Source organism: Impatiens glandulifera, unplaced genomic scaffold, assembly GCF_907164915.1.
Source record: "Impatiens glandulifera unplaced genomic scaffold, dImpGla2.1, whole genome shotgun sequence".
NCBI classification, from domain to species: domain Eukaryota; kingdom Viridiplantae; phylum Streptophyta; class Magnoliopsida; order Ericales; family Balsaminaceae; genus Impatiens; species Impatiens glandulifera.
This window is the reverse complement of record NW_025919802.1, coordinates 47,722-64,707: the sequence shown is the minus strand read 5'-3', so window position 1 is coordinate 64,707 and position 16,986 is coordinate 47,722. Positions and strand designations below refer to the sequence as shown.

The 16,986-nt window shown below is 34.2% G+C and overlaps 3 non-coding genes across 3 annotated transcripts; all 3 read left to right on the top strand.

Moving 5' to 3' along the window:
• Window positions 1-13,978: 13,978 nt before the first annotated feature.
• LOC124918470 lies at window positions 13,979-14,050 on the top strand. Its single transcript, XR_007097393.1, has one exon. It is a non-coding gene; the product is annotated as a small nucleolar RNA snoR60 (small nucleolar RNA).
• Window positions 14,051-14,131: 81 nt separating this feature from the next.
• LOC124918468 lies at window positions 14,132-14,202 on the top strand. The gene has a single exon (XR_007097391.1). It is a non-coding gene; the product is annotated as a small nucleolar RNA snoR60 (small nucleolar RNA).
• Window positions 14,203-14,358: 156 nt separating this feature from the next.
• LOC124918469 lies at window positions 14,359-14,432 on the top strand. The gene has a single exon (XR_007097392.1). It is a non-coding gene; the product is annotated as a small nucleolar RNA snoR60 (small nucleolar RNA).
• Window positions 14,433-16,986: the final 2,554 nt, after the last annotated feature.

Below are 16,986 nucleotides of genomic sequence, written 5' to 3'. Positions count from 1 at the left end.
CGTCTAACTACTAAATATGGGTAGTCTGAAGAAGTGCGCGAGCAGACGAAGTCTAAACATCTACAGACGGGTAGTCTGAAGAAGTACGCGAGCACAAAAAGTCTGAACTTCTACAAACGGGTATTCTGAAGAAGTACGCGAGCAGACAAAATCTGAACTTCTATAGACGGGTAGTCTGAAGAAGTAAGCCAGTAGACGAAGTCTGAACTATTACAGACGAGTAGTCTGAAGAAGTGTGTGAGCATATGACATCTAACTTCATCAGACGGGTAGTATAAAGAAGTGCACGAGCAGACGTCATCTAACTTCATCAGATGGGTAGTCTGAAGAAGTGCACGAGTAGATGTCTTGCTTCAGCAGCCGTCTAAAGAAGCGTCTGATGCATTACTTCAGTAGTGGTCTGAAAAAACATCTAATTAGAAGTATTCATTATCAGTCATGTTCCAAGACAACTTAACACGCTATTAATCCATGTCTACCGCGTAATCAAATATTCCAACAGCTCACGTTCTGTATTGTCCCGTACACCACGTTTTGTACTGTTCCGTACACAACGTTCTTCTGAATATTCTGCAGTACGATCTGATACGTCACGATCAAAAGCATATACTCTGATGTACAATCTCGTACTTCTGGCGTGCATCCAATGGATAGCTGACACGTGTTCAAAATGAAGATTCGATCGTTAGTGCTTTTCCATATATAAGGTGATCCAAGGACAACCTCGAAAATATGGTCAAAGACATTTTTTACAAGACCCTAGACAATAATATGTTTAGCAAGATTAAGGCTTGCTCTTATGCCAAAGAAATTTAGGAGAAGCTGACTCAACTCTGTGAGGGCAACGAACAAACAAAAGAAAACAAGGTTATGGTTTCCATACAGAAGTTTGACAACGTTATGATGCGTCCTGGAGAGACGATGACTGAATTAGATGAAAGATTCAACGACACTATCATCGAGGTCTTAACTCTGGGAAGATCTATAGGAACCATGAGGTTGTTATCAAAGTCATGCGAGCTCTTCCCTGAGAATGAGACATAAAAACGATGGCTATGATGGTGTCAAAAGACCTGAACAAGATGAAATAGCATTATTTGTTCGCCGATCTGAAGGCCTACGAGTTTGAAATAAACTCTAGGAACGAAGAGGAGCCATCCAAATCTTCCATCTCAAGAAATGCGTTGGTGACTACTAAGAAGCCATCTACCGCGAATGCTGTGAAGTCTATTGAGCAGATCAACAGCGGTGCCATGACTCTATTTGTCTAGAAGTTTGGAAAATTCATGAAGAATACTCTATCTAACTCAAACTCTTCAAATAATAATAATAAGAGTGATTACAAGGCTAACTTGAAATGTTTTAACTGTGATAAACTAGGACTCTTTAAGGCTGAATACAAAAAGTCAAAGAAGGATGACAATAAGAACAAGAATGAATAAAAAGCTCTCATGGCTTCTGAAAGCAAGAGCAAGTGGGATGAGAGACTCTCAATCGACAACTCTTCAAATGAGAGTAACGATGAAGGCGTCAAGTGCTTCATCTTAGATGACAACTCTGAGGTATTTAACTTCTCATCAGACATGTTCACACGAGAAGACTTAACTACTGCAGTAAATGACATGGTCATTGAGTACAAGAAGCTATTAGATTCCTTTAATGAATTGAATTTAAAAACAAATATGATATTCCTTCTTCATCTGAACGGAAGTTTTTGAAAACAAAATGGTTGAGCTCTCATCTGAGAATGAAAAGTTCAAACTCTTTTGCCTGAAAACCAACGTTTGACTTGTGTGGTTAGTTCCTGGACGAAGTCTGTGGATGTAGTCAGACAACAATCAGTCAGTTGAGGTCTTCTAGATGCAAATTTTGTTTAGTATTTGATTATAGCAACCCAAATGAGTCTATTTAAAAGTTGAACCCAGTAAAATGTAAGATTAAGACCATAAGCTTTGTCAAGGGACATTTAACTAAAAAGGGGATTAATCCAAGCTGTGAAAATTTAACTTCAAATGATGAGATTATTTATGTGAAGCCAACTTCAAGTTGGTTAAAGCCCAAGAAGAGGGAAGCCAGTAAGACTGGCAAGCAAAAACTTGATAAAAAAATCAAGAAGTTTTCGACAAAAACTATCCTATGAAGTTAACAGATCAACTGCTAGTAGGAAGATGTCTGTCAAGCTTAAATTATACGCATTTCTCACAACTCAAAATGAGAGATCCATCAAAATAACCCAAATATAGATCCCCAATGGACTGATCAACCATGGACCCAAGTGAATATGGGTACTAAAAGCTATAAATATGTTTGTTTGTAGGTACATAAAGAGAGAGACCTAGTAAAGTCTGTCCAGTATATAGATAGTGATTGCTCTAGACATATGACCGACAACAAGCGACTATTGATTGATGTGACAAAGTGCACAGGGCCTAAAATCACTATTGGTGATAACAAAAAAGGTAAAATCATGAATAAGGATAAGATTATTCATGGTAACCTTACTATCAAAGACGTACTACTGGTAGAAAACTTGTGTTATAACCTGATCAGTATTAGCTAAATGTGTGACAAGGCTATACTATTGATTTTCAAAATAATGCATGCCTAGTTAAGGATCAGTAGGGTAACACTCTGCTAATAGGAAATAGAGTAGAAAACTCTTACAAAATGAACTGGAAAAATAAGACATTGATCCTTTATGCATGATAGCCAAGAATGATCAAAATTGGGTATGGCATAAAAAAATTAAACCATCTTAATTTTAAAACCATTAACAATATCTGTTCAAAAAATTTAGTTTCTGGAGTACCTAAACTGATATTTTCAAAAGATATGATCTGTCATACTTTCCAGATGGGCAAACATATCAGAAAAACTATCAAAAACAAAGGGAATATCCAATCAGACATGTGTTTGGAGTTATTGCACATGGATCTGTTTGGTCCAATTCCAGTCATCAATTTAGGGGAACTATATATACCCTTGTCATTATTGATGATTATTCTAGATTTACATGGGTTATATTCTTAGCTTCTAAGGATCAGACAACTGAAATTTTTATTAAGATTCTTAGAAGACTTGAAAATGAAAAATCTTTTAGTGGTATAAAGATAAGAAGTGATAGAGGAACTGAGTTCACCAACAGAACTCTGTCTTCCTTTTTTGAGGAGTCTGATATTAGACACGAGTTGTCTAGTGCTAGGACTCTACGGAAAAATGGTATTGCTGAAAGGAGGAACGGGAAACTAAAGGAAGCAGCGAGATCTATACTAGCTAAATCAGGTCTCTCTCAATGACCTTGGGCAGAAGCCATAAAAACATCATGCTATACTCAAAACAGGTCAATGATCAATTAACGTTTTCATAAGACACCTTAAGAAATATTTCACGGAAAGTTCCTAAAGTTTCATATTTTTGAATTTTTGGATGTAAGTGTTTTATTAATAACAATAGGAAAGATCATTTGACTGCTTTTGATGCTATAGCAGATGTTGGTATTATGTTAGGTTATTCTTCAATTAGTAAAGCTTATTGAGTATATAATAAATAAACTCTAACTATTGAAGAATCTCTCCATATCGTCTTTGATGAATCTATTGAAAATAATTCTAACGAAATCATTGAAGTCGCTAACAGATTAAAGGCTACTACTCTTCAATTTAATAGTAATGACGTTGTTCCGATAAATAGAGACAACACATCTGATCAAACGAATGATCTGGTTGTTTTTCAACTAGACGACCAGACTATTAGTCAGTAGACGACTGACAGTCTCGACGTCGCGGGGTCACCTTACCAGAAGTCTGATCCTCTAGGAACGAACATTAAATGGAACAGAAATCATCCACCCGAATTAATAATTGGTAATCTTAATGCTCTTCTCAAGACCAGACACTAATTAATGGATGAACTTACAAAATCTGCCTTTATTTCTCAAATTGAGCCTAAGAAAATTGATGAAACCATGCTTGATCCGGATTGGATCAATGTTATGCAAGAGGAGCTTAATCAATTTGAAATAAATAAAGTGTGACATCTGACTCCAAGACCGACTAATCAATCTGTTATTAGAACCAGATGAGTTTTTTCGAAACAAGCTAAGTGAAGATAGCTTGGTTGTGAGAAACAAAGCCCGATTGGTATCTCAAGGCTATCGACAAGAGGAAGGAATTGACTTTTAGGAGTCATTCGCCCATGTGGATAGACTTGAAGCAATCAGAATCTCCTAGCTTATGCAACTTTTGAAAAGTTTAAAGTTTATCAAATGGATGTTAAAAGTGCATTTTTTAATGATTTATTGAATGAAGATGTGTATGTTGAACAACCTCCTGGCTTTCGAAATCATTTATTGCCTAATCATGTTTTCAAACTAGATAAAGTTTAATATGGTCTTAAGCGAGCTCATAGAGCTTGGTATGACACTTTGACTAAGTTCTTATTTGATCATGATTTTATCATTAGAAACGTAGATAAGACATTATTTATGTTTGTTAAGGATTCACATATACTGTTAGTTCAAATTTATGTTGATGATAACATATTTGGGTCAATTAAACCCAAATTATGTGAGAAATTTTCTAAGTTGATGCAGGAAAAATTTGAGATGAGCATGATGAACGAGCTGGCATTATTTCTGGGTCTTCAAGTTCGTTAACTTGAAGATAGCATATTCATCAACCAGACGAAGTACACTAGGGAGTTGCTGAAGAAATTCGGCATTGAGAGCTTATTATCTGCTTCAACTCCTATGAACTCTTCTAGAAAGCTTGACATGTATGAAGATGGCCAGTATGTCGATATAACTACCTATAGAGGAATAATCGGTTCTTTTATATACATAACAGTCAATCGTCCAGACATCGTGTTTGATGTAGGCATCTGCAGAAGATTTCAGGATAACCCTAAACAATCGCATTATATTGTTGGTATACATATTTTGAATTATTTAAAAGGAACTCAAAATATGGGACTGTGGTATCCGAAGAATTCCAGTTTTAATTTAATTAGCTATTCTGATACATATTATGTAGGTTGCAAGATCGATCGGAAGAGCACTAGTGGAACTTGTCAGTTCTTTGGTGATCGTCTAATATATTGGTTTAGCAAGAAGAAGACGTTCATTTCCACGTCAATAGAAGAAGCAGAATATCTTACTATGGGTAGTTGTTCTGCTCATTTATTGGGGTTTCAACAACAGCGGAGAGACTTTGACATCAAAGTAGACGAGTCTTCGATCTTCTGCGACAACACCCGTGCTATAGCGATCACATACAACCCGGTGTTACACTCTCAGACGAAACATATCAATATCAGACATCACTTCATCCAAGATCTTGTTTCTTAGAAGCATATTCGGCTTGAATATGTTCCAATGGAACAACAAGTGACCGACATCGTCACGAAGCCGCTCCCCAAGACTAAGTTTTCTTACTTTAGAAATATTTTGGGTCTTTTAGACCTAAATTGATTTAATTAAGTATGCACAAGTTGAAGAGAAAATTTGTTGATAAGTTGACTGGACATATGTGTTAAGATGGATGTGTCAAATCGGACTGAAAAGATCAGTTGTCTGAAGACTCTATTATATCAGATGGGATGTGCTTAAGCAGCTTGCAATTTAAGCGTGGTCGGACATGTAAATGTAAGGCATACGTCTGCTAACACGGCTATTGCCAAAAAGAAGACGTCTTCTGTATAGACGTCATACCACACTTAAACGCAAGGTTTGAAGACAACATAGACAGAAGTCTCCTTACGTGCTGGTCAGACGCCGCATCTAAAGACGAGTGGGACAATTGTCTTATTTTTAATGCAATGTCTCTTCAATTCCCTTCAGACAGAAAGCGGTCACATTTTAAATATTGGAGGGAAGATTATTTGATCTTATTTTATAAATACCTTTAATAACGAATAACATGAAGACATGTGTCTATAATGTCATCAATGAGACCAACATGCCTAACGGTTCATTACCACGCATATTATATTAATGATGGATTTTATGTTTAATCAATATGACGTCTTTTAATAATGATTTTAAAAAAAGGTTCTTATTTTAAATATTGAACCTAAAATCTATTCAAGGCTTCCTTGGACACCTAAAATATTTTGCATATTCTCTTGATATTTTCTAAAACCTCTAGACGCATCAACCATCATGTGTCTTGTTTTGCCCTCTCTTTAGAAAACTCATATTTTTCTTCGTTTAAACCCTAAGATGGCTAAGAAAATTGTTTCTTTCGCTCAAAACACCATGTAGTTGGATTTTGTCTCTATTTATGCATGAGGGCTGCCGGCGATGGTGTCCATGTTTAGATCTTTGGAGGCCTCCGGCCTTAGGAAGTTTCTTGGCATACCTTATATTCTTCATGACAGGAGGTGCATGCGTTCTTTGATACCGCGAAGCTGGTGGGAAATTCTATTTCAGCAATGGTGAAAGGTGTTGAAATCTCCTTCTCCAAAGATATGTTTGCCCAAATTCTTGGGCTTTCGACGGATGGCCACACATTCTCTGAAGAGATTCTGGTCGAGGTTATGGCAATGTTGCAAGACATCTTTTGAGACCTCGATGGCCGATGAACATTAACAGGAAGAAGAAGTACCTCAAATTTGAGTATGTTCTTCTTAACGACATCTGTACCAAATCTCTTCAAGGGAAAGTAGGGTCGTTTGACGCCTACACCCAAGATAGATTCGAGATGATGGTGGCCATAACAAAAGGGATGACTATCAACTGGGGGTCCGTTCTTTTCTCTATCTTTTGCATGATGGTTGATGCGTATAACAAGTAGATTGTGGGTTTTTAAGTCCAACTAAGCTGGATTCTAGAACATCTAAAAGTGCCTATGGGCAAAGGTGCACCTATAAACATTTGCAGAATTATGATACCCACCACTGTTACAAACCATATTACGCGGATGAGGATTATCAAGAAATCCAAGTCTACGTCTTCCAACCAATAGAGGAGTGGCCAGTCGACCACTCTATCCAAGCACCCTACGACTTTCAGTCGTAAGTCCCTTGCAAAGAAAATAAAGTAGTCGACAATGGAATTTTCTACAAGTTCAACTCTTCAAAAGTGGGGATATGTTGAAGAAACCATCGAGGTTGACTCCCTTTCAAAGAAGGCTAGAGTTGAGGAAACCCATGTTGTTGTTGTTCCTATGTTTTCAGCCTCTCCTTCTCTTGTAGGAGAAGTTTTGGATAATCAATTCAAGGTGATAATTGGGGCATCTGTCCTTATCCAATCTGAACCAGCGTCGGCAAAGTTTACTAGTTAGAAGGAGGCGTCTTTTGCTGGTCAGACAGATGTTATTCCTGCTGGTTAGACGACCTCCGTGGTAAATCTCATTCTTTTCTTCGCCATATAGCCCATTTTTGTTCCCGTGGTGGAACCCATTGCTGAGTCATTTGGCATTCCTATTGAGAATAGAAAGGGGAAGACGTTAATGTCTCCCCTGTCGCACTAGTGGCATTTGAAGTTGCTGGTCAAGATAATGTTCCGGTATCTGTTCAGACGACTTCATCTCCTGCCAAGGAGTCGTCTTCTTCTCCTACAACAAAGTAGGTGGTCGTGCCTGCATCTGAAGCTATTGTAAATGAAGGAGATGATGATCAGACGAATGTTGATCCTACTACAGTTACTCTGGCAGATGCCTTTCCCAAGAACGTCTCTCCTTTCATTATGTTAAGAGCACTCTGAGCGGCTCAGGGAATCAACATCAGAGAGATTTTTCCAGATCCCAAGCCTACCGAAGTTGTAGAAAAGGGAAAAGACAGAGTCTTCTATATTCCTTATCTTTCGTCTGAAGTGAATTAGACCATTGACTTCATCATGGAGTAGTGGAAAAAGCTACTTGAATTAGAAAAATCGGTCATATCCTAGACCAAAATGAAAGACGTCAACAAGGCTCTCAAGAGAAGAGAGCTCGTCGCATCAAGAGCTAGAGGACGTGCTATTTAGCTCATCTCTTTCAAAGGGAAGAAAATTTCAACCCTTTAGACAAAATGGCAAAAACAGATGTGCAAGTTCTAAAATATCTTCAACAAATCATGGAATCCTATTGTTCAGCGGCTCAGCAGTTTGTCCATGGCACTAAGTCGTCTTATTCTGATGCTCTTCGAAACACATTGTCTCGAGTATAGCTGAACTCTTTAGACGATGATGATCATATGTCTTTCCTTGATGAAATGTAATTCATTGAGGGTGAGCCGCATCTTTTATTTGCTGCTGAGCAGATGCTCTCGGCGGTTGAAGAGAAGACGACTTTACACATCATCGAGCAGCAGGAGACGTCTATTGAGGAAAGATGGTTTTTAGCTCTTCAATCTGTTGTGCAACAGATCCTTCCATATGAAGTGTAGAATTCAATCTTTTCTGTTGAGGAGGAGCTTTCTCCAACTGGGTATGAGCATCACTCTTTGTCTACTCAGAGGGAACCGTCTAAAGCTTTTCCCCTACGTCTAAACAGAAATAGACCATGTTTGGTGAGGGGGAATCAATTAAGGTCGATGTGCATACCATCTTATCATACATGCATGCGTCTAAAGAGAAGTAGTCTACCTCCCCAAAGTCCAATCGACCTTCTCCTTCTAGATTTAATAAGTTTCACTCCGGTAAATCTCTTCGTTCTAAAGAATTATCGGATTTTGTTAGGGACTTGCACGATGAAATTGAGGGTGCGGGCGGTGAGTCTTAGGAATTGGTCAATATACTTCGAGTCTCTTCTCAAGACAAGGCACTAGAGCAGTCCATTCAAGTAAGTATTCATCCTGAACCTTTTTGCTCTGTTCCTACATGTTCCCATATCATCTCTTCGTCTCTAAATTCTTCTAAGGAGGTTTCTCTAGGAACGACGGATTTTAATAAGTTATTTTTGGACGTTTTTACACCGATACAATAGAGCATCCATTCTATTGTTAATATATTGGTGATTCTGTAAGAACGATCTACTGAGGCATCTCTAGCTCAATCTGATGCAAACAAAGAAATTAAGAAGACTTCGTGTGATGTATCGAGGCTCATGGATAAGATGATCAGGATGAAGTCCACTTTGCTCAATAGTAATCTCCACCTCCACATAAAGACAAAGCCTGTCATAGAAATCCTCACTCTCTAGATTGTCGAAATGTCTAAATCCCTCAGGTCTACAGAAGCAGAGCGAATCAAAGATGCTGACGCAGTCGCTCGACATTTCTAGGCTGAAGAAGATGCGGTTGGTGAAGCTGCAAAAATACAGCTTTTGCCCTTGATAATGTTAAAAGGGGGAAGGTAGCAATTTAGGGGGAACAAGCAATTGGGATACTCGCTGCAGGAGAAAGCCATATCAAGGAGGAAATCAAGGAGGCCGTGGAGGAGATCAAGGAAAGGAGAAGAATTTGCAAGATGTTCTCCTCGCCGATATAAACGACTTTGAAGAAGCAAAAAAACGAAAAGGGGGATCTTAAACTTTGCACATCTTATGTATTTTAAATTTTAAATATATATTGTTGACGTTTAATCTCTTGTTCCTAACTCAATTTTAACTTAGTTTTAACATCATAAAAAAAGGGGAAACTATTAAATTAAGTTAAATAAAGAAAATGAAATTAATTAATAAAGAAAGAACTGATTAAGGAAAAATGTCTTAATAAACTTAAGTGAATAAGTTTAATTCAATACGACATAGTTTTAATGATGTGGTCTGAATAAAAATAACTTATGTAAACCCTAAACCTTAAACCCTAAACCCTAAAGCCTAAACCTTAAAGATGTATTCTTTCTATCAGATGTGTTGTCTGAGCAAGCGCAAGATGTTGTATAACTTCTATAGACGGGTAGTCTAAAGAAGTGTGCGAGCAGATGAAGTCTGAACTTCTACAGATGGGTAATCTGAAGAAGTGCGCGAGTAGACGAAATTTGAACTTCTATAGACGAGTAGTCTGAAGAAGTGTGTGAGTAGACGAAGTCCGAACTTCTACAAACGGGTAGTCTAAAGATGTGCACCAGTAGACGAAGTCATAACTTCTACAGACAGGTAGTCTGAAGAAATGCGCAAGAAAACGTCGTCTAACTTCATCATACGGGTAGTCTGAAGAAGTGCGCAAGCAGACGTCGTCTAACTTCATCAAACGGGTAGTCTGAAGAAGTACGCGAGCAGACGTCTTGTTCAACAACCGTATAAAGAATCATCTGATACATTGCTTCAACAGTCGTATGAAGAACCATCTAATTATCTACTTAGCTCATCAGCTTGACAATCAGCAATATTCATTATCAGTTTTCTGCCAAGACAGCTTAACACGCTATTACTGTCTATCTACCACGTACTCAAATATTCCAACAGCCCACGTTTTGTATAGTCCTGTACACCACGTTCTTTTGAATATTTTGCAGTACGATCCAATATACCACGATCAAAAGCATATACTCTGATGTACGATCTCGTACTTCTGGTGTGTTTCTAACGGATAACTAACACGTGTTCAAATGGAAGATTTGAACGTTGGTGCTTTTCAATATAAAAGGTTATCCAAGGACAACATCGAATCTCTAGGAACTCTAGCTGCTCAAAATCTCTCGACACTTTGAATGTCTCACGCAATACGAATTGCAAACTGCTAAGTGTTGTGACTACTCTTGATCTAAGTAATTCATCTACTATTCTTTTTATGTGAAATTTCAGTATTGTAAGTTGAACAGGGTTTGTCAGTTCAAAAGAGAGTTTAGTTAGGAGTTCAGAAACAAGCAGTTATTAAGTCTATTGTGTCTGACTGGGTTTGTTTAGTTGTTATATAAACCAAAGTCTTCTAGTGAAAAACCTTCTAGAAACAGAAGAAGGGGTAACGTATGAGTTTTATCTCCGAACATTCATAAAACTTCGTGTGTTATTTATTTTCCGCATAGTTCAATTGTTTATGTGTTGTTTCAAATCGAGCAAACATTTCCGCACTTGAAGTCGTTCAAGAGTTTACGAAGATTTGTGAAGAATAAAAACAGGTTTTAACTTATAACAGAGTTAAAATCGAATTAAAAGTGTTAAGTTGCCAATTATATTCACAATCCCCCTCTCTATAGTTGACACCGATCCCAATAGTGTTTTGCAATTCTTCTAGAATCGAAAATATTTAAACAGTGGAATGTGACAGTGTTGAATTTGATTTCCAAGAATTCAATTAAAAAAATCAAGACTTTCGTCCTATTTCATGTTGCAACATTGTATACAAAAATAATTTCCAAAATCCTTTCACATCATTTTAAATTAGTCATTGATAAAGTTGTAGGACTAGAGCAATCATCATTTATTCCCAAACGTTCTATTTCCCATAACATCCTAATTATGGAGTATTTATTAAAAGGATATGGTAGGAAATCCATATCACCGCGTGTGGCTTTCAAAATGGATATTAAAAAAGCTTTTCTCTCGATCAGATGAGACTCCATCCACGAATTCCTTTTAGCAATTGGGTTTCCAATCATTTTTATTGAAAGTGTTATGCAATGTGTTTTTATCCCTTTTTATCCCTCACTCTGTGGTAGGTGTGAACGAAGTTCATGGAGGCTTCTTTAAGGGTGAAAGGGCAGCTAGGCAATGAGACTTCTATCTTCTTACCTCTTTGTCATGATCATGGAAATTCTTTATTGCATCTTTAAAAAGATCAAGAGAAGTCATACTATTAAATTTCACCCGTATTGTAAGGAGGAAGCTATAACTCGTATATGTTTCGCTGAGAATTTATTTTTAGTGGCTCATGGGGATGTTGAATTTTAATACAACTACAATCAAAGAAGCACTAACAATTTATTCAAGTATTATATGTTTACACATCAATGAAGATAAAATCCAAGCTTTCTATGGAGGGGTGAAGGAGGAACTGAAAAAAAGCATCTTCAACACCATAGGAATTAAAGAAGGTTCCTTGCTAGTGAAATATCTCAGAGTTTCCCTATCATATAAAAAACTCCAATGCTCCCATTTTAGACAACTAATTGAAAAGGTTAGAAACTCTGTCTTGGGATGGGCAACAAAAAAACTGTCTTATACAGATAGAATAGATCTCGTAAAAAGAGTTATAATTAAGTAATTCACTAATGGGCAAAGCAAATAGTCATCCCAAAAAAAGTTATGGCTGAAATAAATAGAATCATGAGAGACTATATATGGTGTACACACGGTAGAGGGGGGAAAAGTCAAATGGGAGAATGTTTGTACTCCCAAAGAAGAAGGAGGCCTAGGAATAAAGATTTGTATTGAATAGAACAAAGAACTCATTATACATATCTATGGGTACTAGAGAAAAAAGTTGATTCTTTATGGGTAAAATGGGTTCATATGAGATTTATGAAAGGAGAATCAAGCATCTAGACATGTGTAATCAAAGGAAAAATGGCATGGTCACTAAAGAAAATCATATGATCAAGGAAGGATGCTTATAAAATGATGCCGTGCACCATAAAAAATTGAATGGGATTACTATTTTGGAATGATCTTTGAATAGAAAGTAAACCCATAATACTCAAAGATGAATTTCAAGGATGTGATTTCAAAAGAAGTTATCTAAGATTCTCGGTTAGAGAAACTTTTGAAGGAAAATGTGAATAAATTATGAAGCGAATTCCAGGATACAAAATTTTGAATTTGATTAGTAATTTGCACATCAATTAAAAAAGTGACAATCTATCATGAGAAATCCAAATTTTGTTGTTGGTTTGGCATGGGAAAAACAATAGAACAAAGGAACATGTGATCAACTAGCATAAAGTGGTCTGGTCTACAAAGATATTCCCTCGACACCAATTCATCATTTGGATGATTTACAAGAAAAGACTAACGACGCGAGATAGAATTTGGAAATACATAATATATACCTGATGCTAATTGTCTAGCCTGTAAATGGAACGAGGAAAGCATAAACCATTTATTTAGGGAATGCTCATTCGTATTTATACTTTGGTCTAATTTTGCAAGGAATATGAATATCTCTAGCTTCCCAGGAACATGGAATGAAATCAATGAAATGATAGTAATGAAAGGGAAAAAGACAACTTATACTCAAATTTATTGAAATGCTTCTTTGGAGCATTGATCTACAATGTATGGGGAAATAAATACATGAATTTATAGTACAATGCACAGATCAATGGAGAAAATCTGGAAAGATGTAGTTGTTGACAAAAATACACTAATTCATACTTGGTAAGGAATTCAGAAGAATGAAGAAAATTTGAGCTTAAGTTAAAGTTGGAATATCTCCTATAGAATAATCACTAGCAAAATTAGATTCAAAACGCTTTATGATGTTTTTGTTTGTTGTAATTCTCTTTGTTGTTTGTAATTCTAGATTGTTATGTTGCTTGTTAAAGTTAGAGCTGATCTAGATTTGATCTTAACTCTCGAACTATTTTCTCACTTTAGAATTTTTTTAATGAATTTACACTTATAAGCTGTTTTTCAAAAATGAAAGCTCAATCTTGGTGCTGCCTCTAGAACCACCGTTTATCATGTATCTGACCTGTTGGGCATGTAAGTATACACTAAACTTAATTCACTTGTTCTCATCTCTTGTATATTTTCTAGATCTTATTGTCTCTATCTTTTATTTTACTTGGAGGGTTGTATATGCTGTTGAGTTTTCTCACATGAATTGTAGAGATCTTGTGAACAAAGAAAATGACAAACATTATACTACCCATCATTGAAGATACTAGACATCCATCAAAGTACATAATACTTGTTGGAATGGTAGATGTTATATTCTCAGATATTGTACAACATGATCAGGTAATTGTTATTTTATATTTTCAATTCATAATGATCTAGATTTGTTACTTTATATATTTTATTTTCATTATTTATTTTTGAATTTTTGTCTTGAGTTATCTTCATGACTACTTTGACACCTCTCAAATGTTTTATAATTGAATATAATTTGAAATATTTAATCTCTCTAAATAGTCTTAAAACTGCATTTGTTGTATATTTTCTTCAAATATTTTTTATTGCAATTGATGATTTACTCAGATTCCCCTTTAAGACGTCAAGAGTGATGCAAAAACTAAGTCTATGATACTTATTTAGTTACTAATGCCTGAATTTAAGTTGTTATTTTTTTCAACTTGTTGTAAATTGAATGGCTTTCTCATTTTGTTTGTAAGCATATGATGAATTAATCGGATTCCCCTTGGGGACATCATAGGTGATGCAAAATCGAGTTTCTGATGCCACCATAATTTGTTCTATTAACTTCATGCTATTGTTTTAATCTATGTTTTATTTGTTATTGTTATATTTACTAAATTTTATTTTTATAACATTGTTGAATTTTTTTTGTTATCTTTAATTTGATTTATTTAGTTTTAATAAAATTTCCTTGTTAGTTAAGTAAATGATATGATTCACTCGGATTCCACCTCAGGACATCATGAGTGATGAAAAAACCGAGTCTCTGATGCTTTATTAAGTTGCTAATACTTCTCAACAATAATGACTAGTTTTGTATTTTTAATTTTTTTGTGTTGTTGCTCTACTTTTTGTTTATTTTTTCTTTTCATTTACAAAAACATTCAAATTTCTAGTCATAATCATTATGCAACTCTTGGAATTTTTGAGCAAATGCTGCATTAAGATGATAATTCTAATTCCACTATGATTGTGGACTATGAATGTAACTATTGGGTAGTAAACATTGAATTTATATTATTTATATTATTTAATATATACTGAGATTTGTGTTTATTTATTTATATGATCTAATAATGCAGGCTAGAATATTAGTCCTGAATGCCTCCTTTTACCTGAAAGTTGGTGGCCATTTTGTCATTTCAATTAAGGTTTGTTAATATTTTTTTAAATAAATCAATCTTTGGAATAAATGGTTTTTATTTAATACTTCTAGAAGAGGCGGTATTTGCTTAAGAAGTAAAGAAATTGCTAGTAGATCAGTTCAAACCGATAGAGCATGTGACTCTTGCACCATTTGAACATGATCATACTTGTGTTGTTGGTACCTACCGTGTACCAAAAAAGGTCAAAGTGGTTGTTGTAGTTTAATAGTTGTTTCTTTTTTGATTTTTAGATCTCTCTTTATGTGTAATAGAATCAATTCTTGATAAAGTATGATTTGATCGTCTTTTGAGATTAATAATTTTTTGTTATTAGTTTGTTAACCAGGAGGAATACTAGATTATAATGATTGGTCCAAAGTATTTTTCATTTTATATTGATTATGACATATGATTCATGTTTTGTTTAGAACCCAAACAAAAAAAAATGTAAATTAAACAACTTTACTATTACAACACAAAATCACAGTCCACAAAGAAACCCCTTTTATCTATCTCCAAGCATGCATGCATCTTTACTAGTTGAGATTGATTGCCTAAAAATTAAGTTATGGCATCATACTTAAAAATGTCAAAAGAAAAAAACTGAAGAGTCATAATAAATTCCCTCGTGTCTATCTCAATTCAGACATGAACAAGTTGAAGACAAAGATACATGCGAGTTGTATGCAAATTTTGAAAATATAATTAACACTTCTCAAAATGTATTATACAAGTTCTCATATATATTATATATGAAAATTTGTTGTATATAATACTCACTGCTCAAAATATATTATACAAATGTGTTATTACAAAAGTCATTTCATATGAAGGTGTGAAACACTTTAAATGAATATATGAATTATCTTATATGAAAGTGTAAATCATTTTACATGACTATCAGGGAATTTACATGAAAAGTTGTATATTCAGTCAGACATTCAACTATTTATTTATTTTTACCTTTTCAAATTCATCCATGTTTTAAAAGATATAAAACTTTTATTATAAAGTCAATCATTTCAAATATAATTTATATCAGACACCTAACCACCTATTTAAAAACAAAATACCAAAACAAATTCTACGATCTTTATTTTTTTATGAAAAATATTAAGTTCAACAATTAGTTTATAAAATCAATCTGTTAAAATTAATTTAAACTAACGATTTTATTTTTAAAAAAAATTAACTTTAAAATAACGCTTTACATGAAGGTGTGAAACACTCTACATGAAGATGTCAATCATTTTACATTAAGGTGTGAATCATTTAAATGACCTGTCAAACAATTTACATTAATATATATATATATATATTGTTTTGTTATATTTCAGTCGGGCCTTCAACTATTTATTTAATATTATTATTTCAAATTCATCAATATTCCAAAACCTATAAAAATGAAAATATATTAATTATTAAGTGAATATTTCAAATATCATTTATAACTAACACTTAACAATCTATTTAAAAGCATATAAGTTTGGATGAGTGAAATTGGAATTGACATTGGAGTTCAAATTTCAATTTAATGAGAATTAATATTGAATTATAATCCAATTCCTATGTTTGAGAAAAGTTATAAAAATTCCTACTTTTGTTAAATTAATATAATAAATATAATTTTAATATATATTATATATTTTATTAAAATATTGGTTTAACACAACAAATTAACATAGTTTAAGAAAGTAGAGAGATTTTTTAAGTTTTGATTTTCATTTAAATCAAAAAATTATATCGTTTCGACATTTTAATTCGTAAATTCAAAAACAAAATATCGGTTCAACATGTTAACTTTTTAAATTAATAAATATTATTGATATTTTAACATCCTAAATCCCAAAAAAATAATTATCGATTAAAAACTTTAATTGTGTTTTAAATGATTAAATGATAAGTTTTTTTTTTTTTTAAAATATAAAATAAAATAAAATTTGAAATTACATTTCTATTTTAAAAAGAGTAGAATTGAAAACTATAAAAATAAACTGTACTAGATTGAATTTCATAATTTTAATTCCAATTCCAATTCTTAATATTAAAAATTGGAATTGGAGCCTCAAATTTAATTCCAATACCAATTTTAGGGTTATCAACACCCTCTTAGTACTCCCACCAAAACAAATTCAACTATATTTACATTTTTGAAAAAGACTAAGTAAACCATTAGTTTATAA